The sequence below is a fragment of the Echinops telfairi genome, unplaced genomic scaffold (genome assembly GCF_000313985.2).
Source record: "Echinops telfairi isolate 266 unplaced genomic scaffold, ASM31398v2 ScPeMD7_9;HRSCAF=40, whole genome shotgun sequence".
Lineage (NCBI taxonomy): Eukaryota > Metazoa > Chordata > Mammalia > Afrosoricida > Tenrecidae > Echinops > Echinops telfairi.
In genome coordinates, this window is record NW_022103906.1 from 26,119,242 (window position 1) to 26,135,943 (window position 16,702).

Genomic DNA, 16,702 nt, shown 5'->3' on the forward strand with positions numbered 1-16,702 from the left:
GAGCATCTGGCTTCAATCCCCCTGTGACCAGCAGGGCACACACCAGGGACAAAGCCTGCGCTGCAGCTGTTGGGCTTCAGGCCTGCTGGTGCTATGGTTCCACAGCCTTTGAAGGGATAGGACATCATTGAGTACGCTACTGGGGCATCAACATGGCTGTTGACATCAGCAGGAGTTTAGATTCTATACCCTTTGAAATCCCGTCTATACTAAGGTGACCAGATTTAAAGCGTGACACCATTGACCGGGGGCAGGGTGTGTGTGTGTGTGTTCTTGATTAAAAGTTTGGTCTATATGGACCAAATAGACCGTTCCCTAGCTTGTTGTGCATTCTTTCCAAAAATCGGGACTTTTTAAAAACGCCAAAAATTGGGACTGTCCGGCCAAAAGCGCGACGTCTGGTCACCTTAATCTACACCCGGTTCTTCACAAAGGGCTTGAGACCTGTGAGACGCATCTTCAACATATACAGGTGCGCCTCCTTCAGAAGGGCCGAGGGCTGGCTTCCTTGTCCACCTTCTACTCCTTAGTTTGCATCTACCAGTTCCCCGCCAAAAGTAGGAAAGGCACCGTGAGCCGTATGAACTGGCTTCTCATTTGCACCTGGCACCAACACTTCACACACGACTGGTTCTCCCATCAGGGAGGCTCAGTCGGCTTCTTTGGATTCAATAGGTGTGATCTGGTTTGAGAAAACAAGTGTGTAAACATAGGGCCAGATTTTGTTAGTCTCCGTTTAGTCCCAGAAAATGGGTGGAGCACTCCTTGGCTCTTGTAGAGATCGTGGCTGGCACGGCTCCTGTAGAGATCGTGACTGGCTTAGCCACACGCTTGTACTGCCTTCACCTGGCAGCGACTGTTTTGGGTTTACCATCTTCCTGCTGGACTAACAGTTCACAGTGATGTTATCAACACCGTGTACTGGAGACGGATTGAAGTCCAGGTTATATACCCTTCTGCTGGAGGGTGAATCCACTGTCAGATGAGACGGTCTTTGAGCAGTTCAAAGGCAATGTTCCGAGTGATCGCTAGATCCAGCAATCGGATTCTGTCCCAGGCTTCAGCCTGCACTAAAGCCCTAGGGAAACCATGGAGGAGCAAGTGCTGGCTGCACCTAATTCTCCAGCTCCGACATCATTAGGCATGTGATCACGTGGTCTGGAACCAGAAGTGCTTTCCCTATGTACTGCTTTGCCATATCACCAACTTCTGTGTTTCCCTTGATGTTCACCCACAAGAAGTGGCTGCAGGAGCAATGCCGAAAGCCGAAGTTCTGGGTGATCCTCTGGGACACAGTGCCCTTTCCTGAGCTGGAGTTGGAAGCCATTGCCAACGTGTGGAGGGAGGTGACCAAAAAGATAGGGGCCCCGGAGGGAGCACTGAGCACTAGGAACTTGTTTCTTCTTTCCTTGTTCCCAGCACCCTCACTGTGGGGACTTTGTGTGTGTGTGGGTTAGGGGGGGGGGGGTTGTTTTGCTTTGGGTCACTTCGTGCAGAAGGCAAGTCCTGAAGCTATTAGTGTGGCTGGTTGCTTTCCAGTCCTCAGAACTTATCCTAAATGTCACAACTTTGGGAAAACTTTCCCTAACCAGCCTTCACCCACCCTTCTCTATCATACCACTCTCTGTACTCCCTTAAAAAAATGTTGCAACCTGCAAATCAGTTATTTCACATTCACTTCTTGTTTTCCCTGCAGCACTTGATGTTAGAGTCCAACTGCAGTTGGCCTCACTCTCTTTCTCATGGGTATTTCTAGAGCCACCAATCCCTACTGCTGCTGAATCTATTCTGAGTCACAGGGACCCTACAGGTCAGAGTAAGACTGCTCTTTAGGGTTTCCAACACTACAAATCTTCATGGAAGCAGACTGCCTCCTCTCTCTGCCTTAGAGTGGCTGGCTGGTTAAATCACTTACTTCTGAGTTAACCCATTGTAGCACCAGGGCTCCTTAGCACTTAGCACAGGGCCCGGCATATTGCATATGATAAAAACAAATACAAGATACAAATGATAAATAATTGACCATATGCCTAAATGACCAAGATCGGTGTGGTTACAGTGCAGATTTTAAGGCAAGAAATAGCACAAAAGTGCTGGTGCCCTGTGGGCATGTGCAAGTGTTTGGACTTGTTCTAAGAACTTTGGAAACCAAAGTGGAGTCCACCAGGCTCCTTTAATTTAGGGAGTGCATAGGCAGAAGGAGGGGCACTTGAGTTTGGAAGTTCAGTGAAATTAGGAAGCAAAGAAGTCAACACAGGAGTTCTGGGGGTGATGGGAGACAGGGAGGGGAGACTGACAAGGGCCACATGAAAGGATGTGGCCTCTGTCCTTTCTTAACTCACAGCTATTAAGTCAAGTCTGACCCGTCATTGTGGTTGTTAGGTGCCATTGAATCTATTCGGTCCCTAGTGATCCCATGCACGACAGCAGGAAACACTGAGCAGGCCTCACAATTGGTCCGACGCGACACAGGAGCCCATTGTAGCAGCCCCCGTGTAAATCCCTCTTCTTCAGGGTCTTCCTCTTTTTGTCTGCCCCTCCACTTTATGGAGCATGATGTCTTCCCCCAGGCCCGATCTCTCTGACAGTAAGTCCAAAGTATGTAAGACAAAGTCTCTCCATCCTTGCCTCTAGGGAACATTCCGACCATACTTATTCCAAGACTGGTTTGTTTTTCCTTGTAGCAGTCCATGGCACTTCCAATATTCTCCTCCAGCACCACAATTCAAATGCGTTGATTGCTTTTCAGTCTTCCTTATTCAACGTCCAACTTCCATGCACATATGATGCAGTGGGAAAATGCCACGATTTGGGACTGGCACATATTAGTTCTCAAACTAACATCCTTGCTCTTCAACACTCTACAGAGGTCTTGTGCAGCATAATTAACTAGTGTCACAGGTCTTTTGATCTCTTGACTACTGTTTCCATGAGTATTGATTATGGATCCAAGCAATATGAAATCCTTAAAAACTTCAGTCTTTTCCCACTTATCATGATGCTACAAATTGGTCCAGTTGTGTGGACTTTGGTCTTCTTTACATTGAGTTGCTATCCACACTGAAGACTATAATCCTTGATCTTCATCAGCAAATGCTTCAACTCCTCCTCACTTTCAGCAAGCAAGGCTGTATCATCTGCATGCCGTAGGTTGTTAATAAGCCTTCCTCCCATCCTGGTTCTACATTCTTCTTCTGATAAGCCAGCTTTTCTGATGATTGGCTCAGCATACAGATTGAATAAGTGTGGTGAAAAGATACAACGCTGATGCACATCTTTCCTGATTTTAAACCATGTAGTATTCCCTTGTTCTTTTTGCACAACTGCCTCTTGATCCATGCACAAATTCCACAAAAGCACAGTGAAGTGTTCTGTAATTTCCATTTTTCTCAAGGTTGTTCATAGTTTATTATCATCTACACAATCAATGTCTTTGAATAATCAATAAAACACAAGTAAACATCTTTCTGGTATTCTCTGCTTTCAGCCAAAATCTATCTGACATCAGCAATGATGTCCCTTGTTCCACATCTTTTTCTGAATCCAGTCTGAACTTCTGTCAGTTCCCTGTTAATGTACTGCTGCAGCCATTGTTGGACAATCTTCAGCAAAAGTTTGCTTGCATGGGATATTAATGATATTGTTCTATAGCTTGAGCATTCCGATGGGTCACCTTTCTTTGAAATGGGCACAAATATGGATCTCTGCCAATCAGTTGGTCAAGTAACTATCTTCCACATCGATGAGTGAGTGCTTCCAGTGCTTCATCAGCTTGCTGAAACAATTCTGCCGCATAGCGACCCTTTAGGTTTTCCTTGAAGTAAAGGAAAAACCACTGAAGGAAGGAAAATCACCTGTAGAGAAGGGACAAGTCTAGGGAAAGTTGGAGCTTAAACCAGTTACTAATGGGTTTAATGAGTAACTAATTACAGCGCCCCCATGTGTGTCAGAGTATAACTGTGTTTCATAAAGTTTTCAATAGCTGATCTTTTAGACACAGACCACCAGATCTTTCTTCTAGAGCACTTCTGGGTGGACCTCAAATCCCCAGTCATTTGGCTAGCAGTCAGTGCCCTAACTGGACCACACAGGCACTCCCAGATGGAGATTAACCCTCCCCCTCTTCTAATCATTTCCTCCTTACAGTGACTCTATAGGACAGAGTATAACTACTCCTTTGGGTTTGCAAGACTGATATCTTGGTGGGTTTGAACTTGGGGATACCTAGCCATTGGGACCCCTTGGCTTCAGATTAGCACCTGCCAAATGCCTTGCACATAGCTGGTGATTAGTTAATATTGTTGGTTAGGTGTGTGAGTAATTGCATGAAAGTACCTCTTGCAGGAGGTCATTTACTTCTAGTTGGGATATGGGGAAGCAGGAAAAAGACAGGGGATCCCTGTTGTTTTGAAAATCCTACACCCCAAAAGGTCTCCAGTCCTCAAAATGTGGGAAGGCAAATCTCATGACTGGTGCCCTCCCTCCTCTTCTCTCCTCCATCCTCCTGGACCAAGGAGTGGGAGGCCGATGCTCTCCTTCCTAGGAAAAGGCTGTCCTATGGAGCAGTCAGAAGCCCTTACTGCAGGAGACAAAGCCAGCACCTGCCTGCTTCCATCAGCTCTGAGCTTGCTTCCCAGGCACTCCCACAGCTGAGACACAACGCCTCCTGCTGAGGGAGCCTGGGCAGCAGCTGTGCTCGGAGAGAGCAGCTGAGGCTAAAGCTTTTGAAGGCCCAGCCACCTGGGCAGGTTCAGAGGCTGTCAGCAGGCCTGCTCACAGCATACTTCCTCACATACCTGCTGGGACTGGAAGGTCACCAGGCAGGGCAAACTACAGATCTCCCTCCATATCCCCACAGCACAGGATTTTCAAGCCCCTGGGAGCTTTTCCTCTTACTCTTAGCAAGAACTAAAAGCACCAACACGTGGTCTGGTTTTATTCTTTTTCTCACAGGCGAGCACTGCTGCTTCTGCTGCTGCGTTTACTGCGTTCACTACTCACTGCAGAGACTGCGAATCTGTCAGCTGAGGGCAGAGAATCTCCCTGGGATCCTGCATAAACCAAAGGTTTTTTGAATGACTTCCTTTTAAGATGCAAAAGAAATAACTCAATCATCAAACATATACTCCAAACTCACTGCTACCGAGTTCATTCCAGCTAATAGTGGCCCTATAGGGCATGGTAGAACTGCCCCTGTGGGTTTCTAAGACTGTTGCTCTTTACAGGAATAGAAAGCCTTATCTTTCTCCCTCTGAGTGGCTGGTGGTTTCAAACTGCTAACCTTGCAGTTAGCAGCCACTGTGTCACCACTGTGCCACCAGCGTTCTTTATCAAATATTTAAGTCCTTACCATATTTGCCCCGTTAAAGAACCCAGGTGGCATTGTGCATTAAGATTTGGACTACAAGCCACAAGGTTCACAATTTAAACCCACCAGCAACTCCACAAGAGTATGATAGGGCTGTCTGCTCCCAAGGAGGTGCACAGGCTTGGAAACCCTGAGAAACAGTTCTGCTCTGCTCTGCTCTGCCGTATAGGATTTCTGTGAGTCAGAATCCGCTCAATTGTAATGGGCTTGGGGGTGTTTATATGCCCTGTATGTAGTCTAAGGGTGGTGTAAATGGTTAAGCGCTCAATTGCTAACCCAAAAGCTGGCAGTTTGAGTTCATCCAGAAATATCTCAGACGAAAGGCCTGGTGATTTACTCCCCGAAACATCTGTTTCATTACTCTGATGAGTAGAGTCAGCCAGTGGAGTCAGCTGCACAGTAGCAGGTGGTGATGGCTCTGCCCGCCCCAGAGGGGTCAGAGAAGACAGTGAGCGTGGAAGCAAGCAGGCCCCTTGCTTACTGCTAAGGGATGCGCACAGTGGACCAACCTCGAAGCCAGACAACGTGTCAGGATGCATCAAAATTGCAAAGCACAAACCCTTTGACAGGGCTTCCCTACTTCTAGGGACGAACCAGACAGATAGGCTCACATCACGTCAAAAGATATACAAGGGGCTTCAAAAAGTTCGTGGAAAATGGAAGTGAAAGATCATGGAATGTTCTCATGAACTTCTTAAAGCCTCCTTGTATTTGCCAAGTCCTCTGTGGCAGTACTGCTTGAAGAGCGCCAGGTTGGAAATAACTTACATGTCCATCCATGTTGCTGTCGCTAGGTAGCATCGAAACATTGCGAGGTGGCTGCTAGGTACCATCAAGCCTGTCCTGTATAGTAAAACAAACCATCGTCCGGTCCTGCTCCACCTTTACAATTACTAGAATGCTCGAGATCATTATTGCAACCACTGGGCCAACCCATCTCATTAAAAGCATTTCTCTTTTTCTCTCACTCTCTACTTTACCAAGCATGATGTCCTTTTCCAAAAATTGGTCTCTCCTGAGAACATGCCCAAAGTATGCAAGACAAAGTCTTACTGTCCTCACTTCTAAGCAGGCTTCTGGCTGTACCACCAAGATTGTCTTCTTTGTTCTCTGGCAGGTCAAGGCATTTTCCATATTCTTTTCCAAGGTATTTTCCAATATTCCACTGCGCACATCCTTCTGTCATTTCCTTATTCATTGTCCAGATCTTCCATATATAAATGATCAAAACTACCACGGTTTGTGTTAGGTACACTTTCGTCCTCAAATGACATCCTTGCTCTTAAACACGTCAAAGAGGTTTTGTGCAGCAGATTTGCCCCGGCAACGGCGTCAGCTTCCTTGACTGCTGCTTTCATCAGTGCTCATGTGGATCCCCCTAAAACGAAGCCCTGGACAACGTGAATCTTTTCTCCGTTTATCATAAGGTTGTCTCGTTGGTTCAGTTAAGAGGATTTTTATTGTCTTTACATTGATGACTTGTAATGCATACTGAAGGCTGCGATCCTTGAATTTGAAATGAAATGCCCATCACCAGGGGACTGTTTAACATAAAGAAGGCCTGTCAAATGGCTTTTAGCAGCTGTAGTTTGACCGGAATGTAACACCTTTTGACCGTTTTTTAATTTATTATGGGGTTTTTTCCTGCTTTCTTTTCTATTGAGGTTTTCTCTGTTTCATTTGGGCATGGTTGCTGGGTTCGTTTTTGTTTTGCCTCGTTTGTCCTTGTTGTGTGTGCCTCTCTCTGTATAACAAAGTCTAGATGAGTGGAGCGATGAAGACAGAAACGACTTTAGTCCTTACCTGGAGACATACAGGGGAGGTGGGGGAGAAATGGGGAGCCAACAGCAGTGGGCACAAGTTCATTGCGATGATGGAACGATAGAATTCTATGATATGTTCATTTATCTCAATAAAACTCTTTCTTAATAAATAAAGAATACCATGTCTAGTCAAAGGAATACAAAATAGCTGTGAAAGAGGAGTAGATACACCCTCTATTTGAAAAAGTCTGCAAGTGTATCACTTGTCTACTAGTAAAAGCTAAAAGAAATCAACTAAATAAGCCTATTGCAGCTGTCAGCTCAATTTCAACCCATAGCTCACTGCTTAACTTAACCATTACGCCACCAGGGCTCTTTGATGCTGTGTGTGTTGTTACTGTTGCACACCAAATATGTCACCTTAAAACTATACTTTCTTCAGGGAAGGGATTTGGGAGCAGCTTAGCTATGTGATTCTGGGTCAGGGTCTCGTACAAGAGCTAGGTCAGGCTACAGTTCCCTCAAGGCTTGCCTGAAGAAGGATTTGTACCCACTCCCTCACCTAAGTGCTGACAGGATGCAGTTGCTCACCACATGGGCCTCTCCATAGGCTGCCCGAGTCTTCTTATAGCATGAGAGTGGGCTTCCGTGTCCCAGGACCACCATGGCCTGGCAGCTGGCTTCCTTTGAAGAGAGAGGAAGGCACACCCAAGGATGGAAAGTGCAGTTTTTTTAAAATAACCTCATCTTGGAAGAAAGAAGCCCTACAGGTGCAGTGCTTAAGCATTGAATCCCAACAAAATGACAGTGATCCAGCTCACCACTTGTGAAAATGTACAAACTTGGGGCTGTTCTATTCCATAGGCTGTTTGGAATTGGAATCAACTCAGCAGCAGGGGGGATGGGCAGTCTGGAAAGTGAGATCCCATCACTACTTCTACATTCTTTTCTTTTCCCATTTTATTGGGAGCTCTTACAGATATTATAACAATCCATAGTTCAATTAGATCAAGCATAATTGTACAATTGCTGCCACCATCATTTTCAAAACATTTTCTCTCTTCTTGAACTCTCTGATATCAGCTCCCTTTTATCACCTCCCTACTGGTTATTATATTATATAATTATCATCTTATTTTTTGCTGTATTTTACACGATCCAGTGTATCCATTCACCTATCATTCTGTTATTCATTCCCTTCGAGTGGGGTTATATAGTCATTGTTGCTATCAGTTCCTCCTTGCCCTCTTCCCCCACTGTCTTTCCATACCCTCAGGGAATCATTACTCCCATTACTATTTCTGAGGGTTTTATCTAGTATTTCATGCATCAAATGATCTTAATTATGCAAATGAACATATGCAGGTCTAACAGGATTAGTGAGGTAAAACTATGATCATAATACGTAGAGGGAAGAAATATTAAAGAACTAGAGGATTGTTATGTGTTTCATCAGTGCTATACCGCACCCTGGATGTATCATCCCTTCCATGTGGCCTTTCTGTGAAGGACTGTCCAATTACCTTACAGGTGGGCTTTGGGTTTTCACTTGGCCTATGCTCCTTCACATCAATTTGATTGTTTTTGAAATTCTGATACCTATTCCCATCGACACCTCATGATCACACAGGCTGGTGTGCTTCTTCCATGTGGGCTTTGTTGCTTCCCTGCTAGATGGCTGCTTGTTTAACTTCAAGCCTTTAAGGTCCCAGATGCTATATTTTTTTAATAGTGGGGCACCATCAGCTTTCTTCACCATATTTCTCATGCACCCATTTTGTCTTCAGTGATCATATAGGGAAGGTGAGTATCATACATTGCCACATTATTTGAACAAACTGTTCTTGTACTGAAGTAAGATTTAAGTAGAGACCCAAAGTCCATCTGCTTCCTTGTTGTGTGTGTGTGTGTGTGTGTGTGTTTATACCTATATATAGTTTATACTTTCTTGTTCTTTCCTTTTTTTCTTTCCTCCTACACCACTATCATGTATACCCATCATTCACCACTCAGTAATTCCTCTTGGATACATTTCAATTGATCAAACACAACCAGGAATGCTTCCTTATCATCATCATCAATTTTAGATCCCATGCTATTCCCCTGTCCCCATTGTTATTGATTCATCCCTCCCTTTACCCCAGCCTTCTCCTCTCCCATGTGCCCCCAACCCCAACCATCAGTCCTGTTGTTATCTCCTTGGGAATTGCTTAACCTGCCTATCTTATATAGATAGACACCAAAAAAATAAGAGAGAGACCATACAAATAGTTCCAAATCTAACCATTGTCCTGACCCAGAGTAGATGAGGATCCCTCTGTTAAACAGCAAGCAGGCCCTGATAGAATTCATTACTCCATTCCCCAGTTCTTTCAGGAATCCAGGTTCTAGGACCCGCTTACCTAACAGCACTCTTAGTCCTCGGAGTTTGTGTCTGAGGGGCGTGCCTTCTACAAGATCCCATTGCTCTTCCTGCAGTCCAAGATGCAGCGGTCTAGTGCCCCCACCCCCACCCCATTACATCTTTAGACTTTCAGTGGGCCCCACTTATGAATATCCCCCAACCAGTTCAGATGAGGAGCCAAGAGCTGCACCTGGAGTCAGAAGTCTACAGTCTGGATTCTTCAGGGACTTTGTGGCTTATTCCCACCATTGGTCTGTTGCACTCCCCTCTTGGTTTGCCCCCATGTGGGCAATTCTCTGATTGTAAATATTTCCGGCCTATAGTCAAAGGTATACAAGTTAAGCTCCACCTCCTGAGGGAGGGGTACCAAAAAATTTGTGGATGGAACTTTAAAGTCACCGCAGCACGACATAGTCTAGGGGGGGAAGTAACAACAAGGTGCTGAGTCGTCTGTATGGCATATTACTGCATATGTAACAATAGGAAAAAGAATAGTTGTGTGTATTTGCTTGTAGATGCGTAAAATTTCTCTGGAAGATTACACAAGAAACTGCTAACATTTGGTTGCCTCGTCTAGGGTGAACAATCTGGCAGCTTACAACAAGAATGGGAAGGAAACTTTACATTCGGTATCCTCCTGGTCTCCCTCTTGAATTTAACATCAGGTGAAATTACCTGCTTTTAAAGAAGATGGGATGTGATTTCCCGGTTATTCTATTCAATGTTACTGATCATTAAAGAGTGAGGTAGTAGGGTACATCCCTGCCCTTAGGAATGTGCAGTCTCTCTGGGGAAGCAAGACCCCAGCACACTTAGAATCCTTTGCTGCAATTTCTGGTCAGGCACGTTGACTGTCAAGTATGGCCCAGATAAAGGATCTTATGTGGGTGGTCTTGCAAGATTCTGGGAAGGAAGAATGCTTAAATGAGATTCAGATAGAAAGAGGGTAAAGAGGGCAGGTCAGGGGAGGGAAACATGAAGAAAGAGACTAATGTGGAACTGTTGAGTAGGATAGGAAAAAGAGATTTTGAGACCTGCCCAATGTAGTTAAAGATTAGCACTTCTCATTCATTATTTTCCCCAAATCCTCGGTTCTGTTTATCATCCTTGTTATTTTAAAGAGAAGACTGTAGAAAGCAAGAACCTACCTACATGTGTCTCCCTGACTCACCACGTGAAAGTCCACATGACTAAAACATTGAGTCTCTTACGTGCATGGCCATATTCTAGAAAACTCCACAGATGCTAGTGAAAATCCACCCGTGTCAAATGAAAACTGTAGGTTGTTTATAGTTCTGAAAGAATCTCACTCAGCCCCAGTAGAGGTGGACCTAGTGATATGAGCATGGAATTTGAAATTTGGCAATCAAGATCAATTTCTTGCTCTCTTTCAGACTGCAAGATCTCTGGGGTTCGCCCCTCTCTACACTGACATTTCATTTTCTCTATTGCTCGCCCTCCCTTCCCATTGATCAGTCCCACTCTCTGCTTGGCACGCATGTCGACTTGCTCTGGGCCTGGCTTTTCGGTGACAGACCTGTCCACCACAGGGCACAGTACATCCTGACCGCTGTCCCTGAGACTCTCAGTGTATGTTCTCACAAAGGAACTGGATCACCCAAGCTCACCTGTTTATGGATGAACTTCCATTGTGCCTGATGCCATTAGCTAGGAGAGGAATTTACCAGATCCTCTGCTACACACTGGTCACCCAGTTCTACAGGTCTTATGGGAAAAGAAGATGGCTATCAGAGAAAGAATGAAACACTCAGAGAGACAAGTCCTGGAGTGACACATACACTCATGTGCCATGTTTTCTTACCATTTAACACAGCCCTGGAGACCCAGTGTCCATCCTAATCAACAAGAGTATAATCAGGAGTGAAAGAGATACTTATGGGGCCCCTCACTATTCACTGCCCCACATCCATTCAAGAACTTGGAAAAGCTGATTGTGTGGCATATCCATACAATGGGATATTACTTAGCCGTGAGGAGAAACGAAGTTCAGACACATTCTACAACACACATGAGCCTTGGAAGCAGCAGGAGGAGTGAATGAGCCATAGGGATGAGGACAAACTTTATATGATCCTACTTATGAGAAATATTTACAGTAAGTAAGTGTGCAGAGAGAGAAAGTAGATTAGTAGTTGCTAGGGCCTGAAGAAGTAATGGGAAGTCATTGTTCAATGGGAACAAGGTTTCTGTTTGAGGTGATGAAAATGTTTGGGGAATAAATAGTGACGATGTTTTACAGCATTGTGAATATAATTAATGCCACCAAAATGTGTACTTCATATGTAGTTCCCTTAATGTGGTAGTTGCAGAAGAAATAAATAAAGCCTATTGGGTGCCAGGTATTATGCTAGCTACTGAGAACATAAACTGGAATGAGATTCTATAGTTTTCTGAAGGAGCCCACGACTGAGCCCATGACTGACGGCCATAAGAAAGATCAATCTCTTGACTTCCTTGACTCTGCACTGAGTGCTTCTCAGGGGGTACAAACTCTGATTCCCTCGCAGCTCTTATTCCGGTTTTACAGCTAGGAAAGCTGATTCCCATGGTGAGTAAAAACTTGCGGAAGGTCACATAGCTGACCAGTGGTGAAGCAGCAACTAGAACCCAGGTCTGACTGAATCCAGAGCCCAGATACTTAATCTCTCCATGGAACAGCACTTGCCTCTACTCGAAGGCCAGGACGATGACTAAGCAGAGCAACCAACGGGAACATATCATGGAAAATAGCTGAGGAGCAAGGAATCCTGCCAGGGCCAACCCAGATGGAGGGGAGTGGTGGGAGGTGGGCGGGCTGGGAAGTCTGAATGTGACATGATGCGGTGAGATCCAGGAGAGGATAAACCCGACTGAAGGAGCAAAGACTCTGAGGCCATTGGAAAAGCCCCCTCTGGCATGGACACAGAGAACGGAGCAAATGCTCTTTGAAGGAGATTGGCAGGAAGTTGGGGGTCAGGCAGAGGAAGAGACCGTTGGGTGTCAGGAAGATGTATGTGAGCTATGTTGCTGACAGTTTGTTTTTGTTTTAACTGCACAATGACACAGCCTAAGTATATTTTAAGAAGATGCCTCTGGTATGTCTGCGAAGCAGGAGGATAAGCAGTTAGGGCTGGGATATAGGAACGTGGTGTGCTAAGTTTCGAAACAAAAGAGAAACGGACAAAGGTAGTGACAAGGGGCTTGAAAGGCAAGAGACTCCAGGGAGGTGACTACAGAGGACGTTTTATATGTGAGAAATAAGGGACAAGAAGGAATCAAAACGTTATGGTCTCTCTTCTGGATTTCTCTTGTAGGTAGCTCTCAAACGTGCTTCTAATACAAAAACCCCCAACTCCACCCACAGAGTCTCATGTTTTTCTTTCTATCAAATTCCCCAGTCCTGGACTTCATGTGGCCACACGCAATGCATAAGCACACACACACACTGGCCTAGTGTCACATCTAGTACCTTTAATTATTTTACTGGAACAATTTCTTTGACACAGCGAAGGTAATCAGAATATCTTTTCCATGGAGACTAAGAACTGTTTATATTCTTGACCTCATTCCAAACACCCAACAAATCCCTGGAGAGCAATTAATTAAATGTAGATCTGTGGGTCTGGCTTAGCGAATTCTCTCGTCCTTTCTCTGCCCCTTTCTGCCTTATCCTTTCCAGCCTTTTCCCTTTCCCTCTCTTGCCCCATATTGGACCTACTAGTGAAGCAGCTAAATTTCATTTCCCTTGGTTGTTGAACATAGCATTGTTTTTAAAGACACAATCTAAGAGCTATATTTTCCCCTTTGTAACTATGTTGATGCTATATTTAGTGATTTTATTAAGGAGATAATTTACATAAATTCTATACCAGAACCCTGCTGAGTAGCAAACTCACTAATTCCATTCCTCCTATTAGGGAAAACAGACAAGCCAAATGAGATTTAAAGATGAGACAGATGAATTTGCGTTTGGGGTAAAGTCAAGCCTGGGACTTCGGACAAATATCTAGGGATCTAAGAGAACAGAACACTGTGTTCTATCCACCAGCAAACAGTTCAGAGGAGGGGTGGGGAGAGGAAATAGATTTTGATGGAGGGAAAGAAAGGCAATACCAAGAATTCACCTGGGCACCATGGGACATTTTCTTGACCATGCATCTGCAGATTTAAAATGGATAGGTCACTTCCTCCCTCGCCCCTGCTCCACAGTCCCAACGGCAACTTGACAAATGTCACAGGAGCAGGAAGAGTGTGCTTTCTGTCATCTGTGAGCTCTGTGGCACTGATTTCTTTTGTGCTGGGTCCCCCGCTGCAGGGAGGGGCCAGCTCTGTTAACGGGGTTCATCCAATCCCTGTTTCAGCACCAAGTATGCATGTATGGACTTCTTAAGAAATACAATGAAAGCCTTCTTTCAACAAAGCCAATAAATGGGACAACAACAAAAACTGATTTGTACCAAAGACAGCAAGGGGTGGTTATTAGCTTTACAAAAAGACAAACTAGAGAATTATTTTAAATCACCAGCTCCCTCAGCGCATTGGAAATGAGATTCAATTTAGAAAAATAAAAATTCAATTGATACACAACTTGGAGAATGCTTTGCTGGTGAAAAGGAGGCACAGCAGGGACTAGCCATTGATGGTGATTAAGAAAAGAAAGTGGACGTCAGTTTAGTCCAGTAGGACTGATAGGACTGATATTACATGTAGTGAGGGTCCAGGACATGCCAAATGCTTTCAAACACCTTCATGATGTCTGGTCCCCCAAGTTATCGCGGGAGAGGGAGTCCTGCTTTATTATACTGATGAGAAAACTGAGCGGTGGGGCAGCCTGCCAGTGAGGGATGGAAGCAGAATCAGAATTCGGGTCTTTGCATCTATTCCCCTTCTGCAACCCTACAATCTGCCTCAGTGTTACATTCCCACAGGATTCTAATGTTCTCTTCCTTTTTCTAAACAAAGCCTGCTGCAGAGCATGACAAATCAACACCCCTGAAAGTCAATACAGTCTTCTCCTGGGGTAACAATTGGATCATCCATGTCCCGGTGTCTGTTTGGACTACTGAAGCTTGTCAGGCACTCAAGGATCTCCCTTGGAAACAAGAGGCAGCATGGGTGCAGCCCAGGCCCAGACTTGGGCTATTAGGCAGGCGTGTCCCATGGGCTAGGGAGTTGAATTCCAAGAGCTTATGACTCCCCCAAAAGCTCACTCTGGACATCATCAACCTAATACAAAAAGTCTCTGTGGTTCCCCAGTCTTGCTTACAAATAAGGATGCCCATGCAACTGACTTACCACCAATAGAACTTAAGCAGAAGTAAAGCAGTTTGTTTAAAAAAACAAAACAGAAAAACCCAGGTATGACTATTCCTGCTCTTTCAGGCTTGAATTTGGTTTGGTTTTGGTTTTCCTCTACAATGTCAAATGAGGAGAGCAACATTGCAAGCCAGTGATGGCAATGGTGGACCCGCAGGTTGGAATTTCAACGTTTGTTCATGCTTAAAGGAGGCAGGTTGACACAATGATCACAGCAATTGGCTCAAACACAGAAACGACGGTGATGGTGGCACAGAACTGAGCGAGGTTTTGTTCTGCTAAACTTAAGGTCAGTATGAGTTAGTCCTGACTCAACAGCAACTAAAAACACCCTGAAAAAGTGTTACCCTGGTTCATACAGACTCATAAAAAAGCCCTGACTGAGGGGCTTGACAAAGTAATGTAGAAACTTCAATCGCAAGAACATAGTGTGGCCGGCTCATCAAATCACAAGCTTTGGATCATCAGGAACTGTTTGGGTGCAGCCACACAGCTTACTAATGCTTGAATATTAAGTGAGCTCCCATCACTATTTTCATTATAAGAGGGGAAAGTTAATGGGTTCAATGGATGGATTCGTGGTTTGTCTGGTATGTGTATGTGTTTCACTACTATCTAGATGATGTTGGGAACTTCGGTTTTCTAAATGTCTTTTAGATTCCAAAGACCAGTTGTCTTAAGGCCTTCTGCATACTTTATATCCAATAGTCCCCTTTATATCTGAGAACGCTGGGTTTCAGAGAGCTGAGGTGCACACTGCTGCATTCAGGCCCTATCCCCTGTGACTCTTGGATGCACACTCATTCCTCTACTGCACCGACTCATTCCCCATCACCTCCCAGAAGCCCTCACTCCTACTGTGTCTACCCTTTTCCTCCCCCAATGGATTGGACATCCTGTGCGGTCAGAGACAAAGGATTAGTATCCCACCCCACTCACACCTCACCCTCTAACATGGCTCAGGACAATGATCACTGAATAAAGGGCAGAGGTCCTGCTCACTGGTTATTTTCTTGGCTACTCAAAGGGACGTCAGAAAAATACATTGTTCTCTAGAAACGAAGAGGGAACAAAAAGTGCCTGCCAATCTTCTGAGATGCCCACCTTCCTGACACGATCACTGAAGACAATGGGTACATAAGCAAATGTGGTGAAGAAAGCTGATGGTGTCTGGCTATCAAAAGGTATAGATTCTGGGGTCTTAAGGGGTTGAAAATAAACAAGTGGCCATCTAACTGAGAAACAGCAAAGCCCACATGGAAGAAGCACACCAGCCTGTGAGATCACGAAGCATCGAAGGATTCAGGTATCAGGCATCAAAGATCCAAAAAAAATCATAGTATTGTGAATGAGGGGGAGTGCAGAGTGGGGAACCAGGGCCCATCTGTTGGCAATTGGACATCCCCTTGCAGAACAATTGTGGGGAGGAGATGAGCCAGTCAGGGTGCAGTGTAGCAATAATGAGACATACAATTTTCCTCTAGTTCTTGAATGCTTCCTCCCCACCCCCCACTATCTTGATCCTAATTCTACCTTATAAATGCAGCTGGACCAGAGGATGTACACTGGTACAGATAGGAACTGGAAACACAAGGAATCCAGGACAGATGAACCCCTCAGGACCAGTGGTGAGAGTGGCGATACCAGAAGGGTGAAGGGAAGGTGAGGGAGAAAGTGGGGATAGATTACAAGGATCTACATATAACCTCCTCCCTGGGGGATGGACAGCAGAGAAGTGGGTGAAGAGAGAAGTCAGACAGTGTAAGATATGACAAAATAATAATAATTTATAAATTATCAACGGTTCATGGGGAAGGGGGATCGGGGAGGGAGGGAAAAAATGAGTGAATA

The 16,702-nt window shown here is 45.0% G+C and overlaps 1 pseudogene; it reads right to left on the reverse strand.

Moving 5' to 3' along the window:
• Positions 1–649: 649 nt before the first annotated feature.
• On the reverse strand, positions 650–1,315 carry LOC101662996 (annotated as a pseudogene).
• Positions 1,316–16,702: the final 15,387 nt, after the last annotated feature.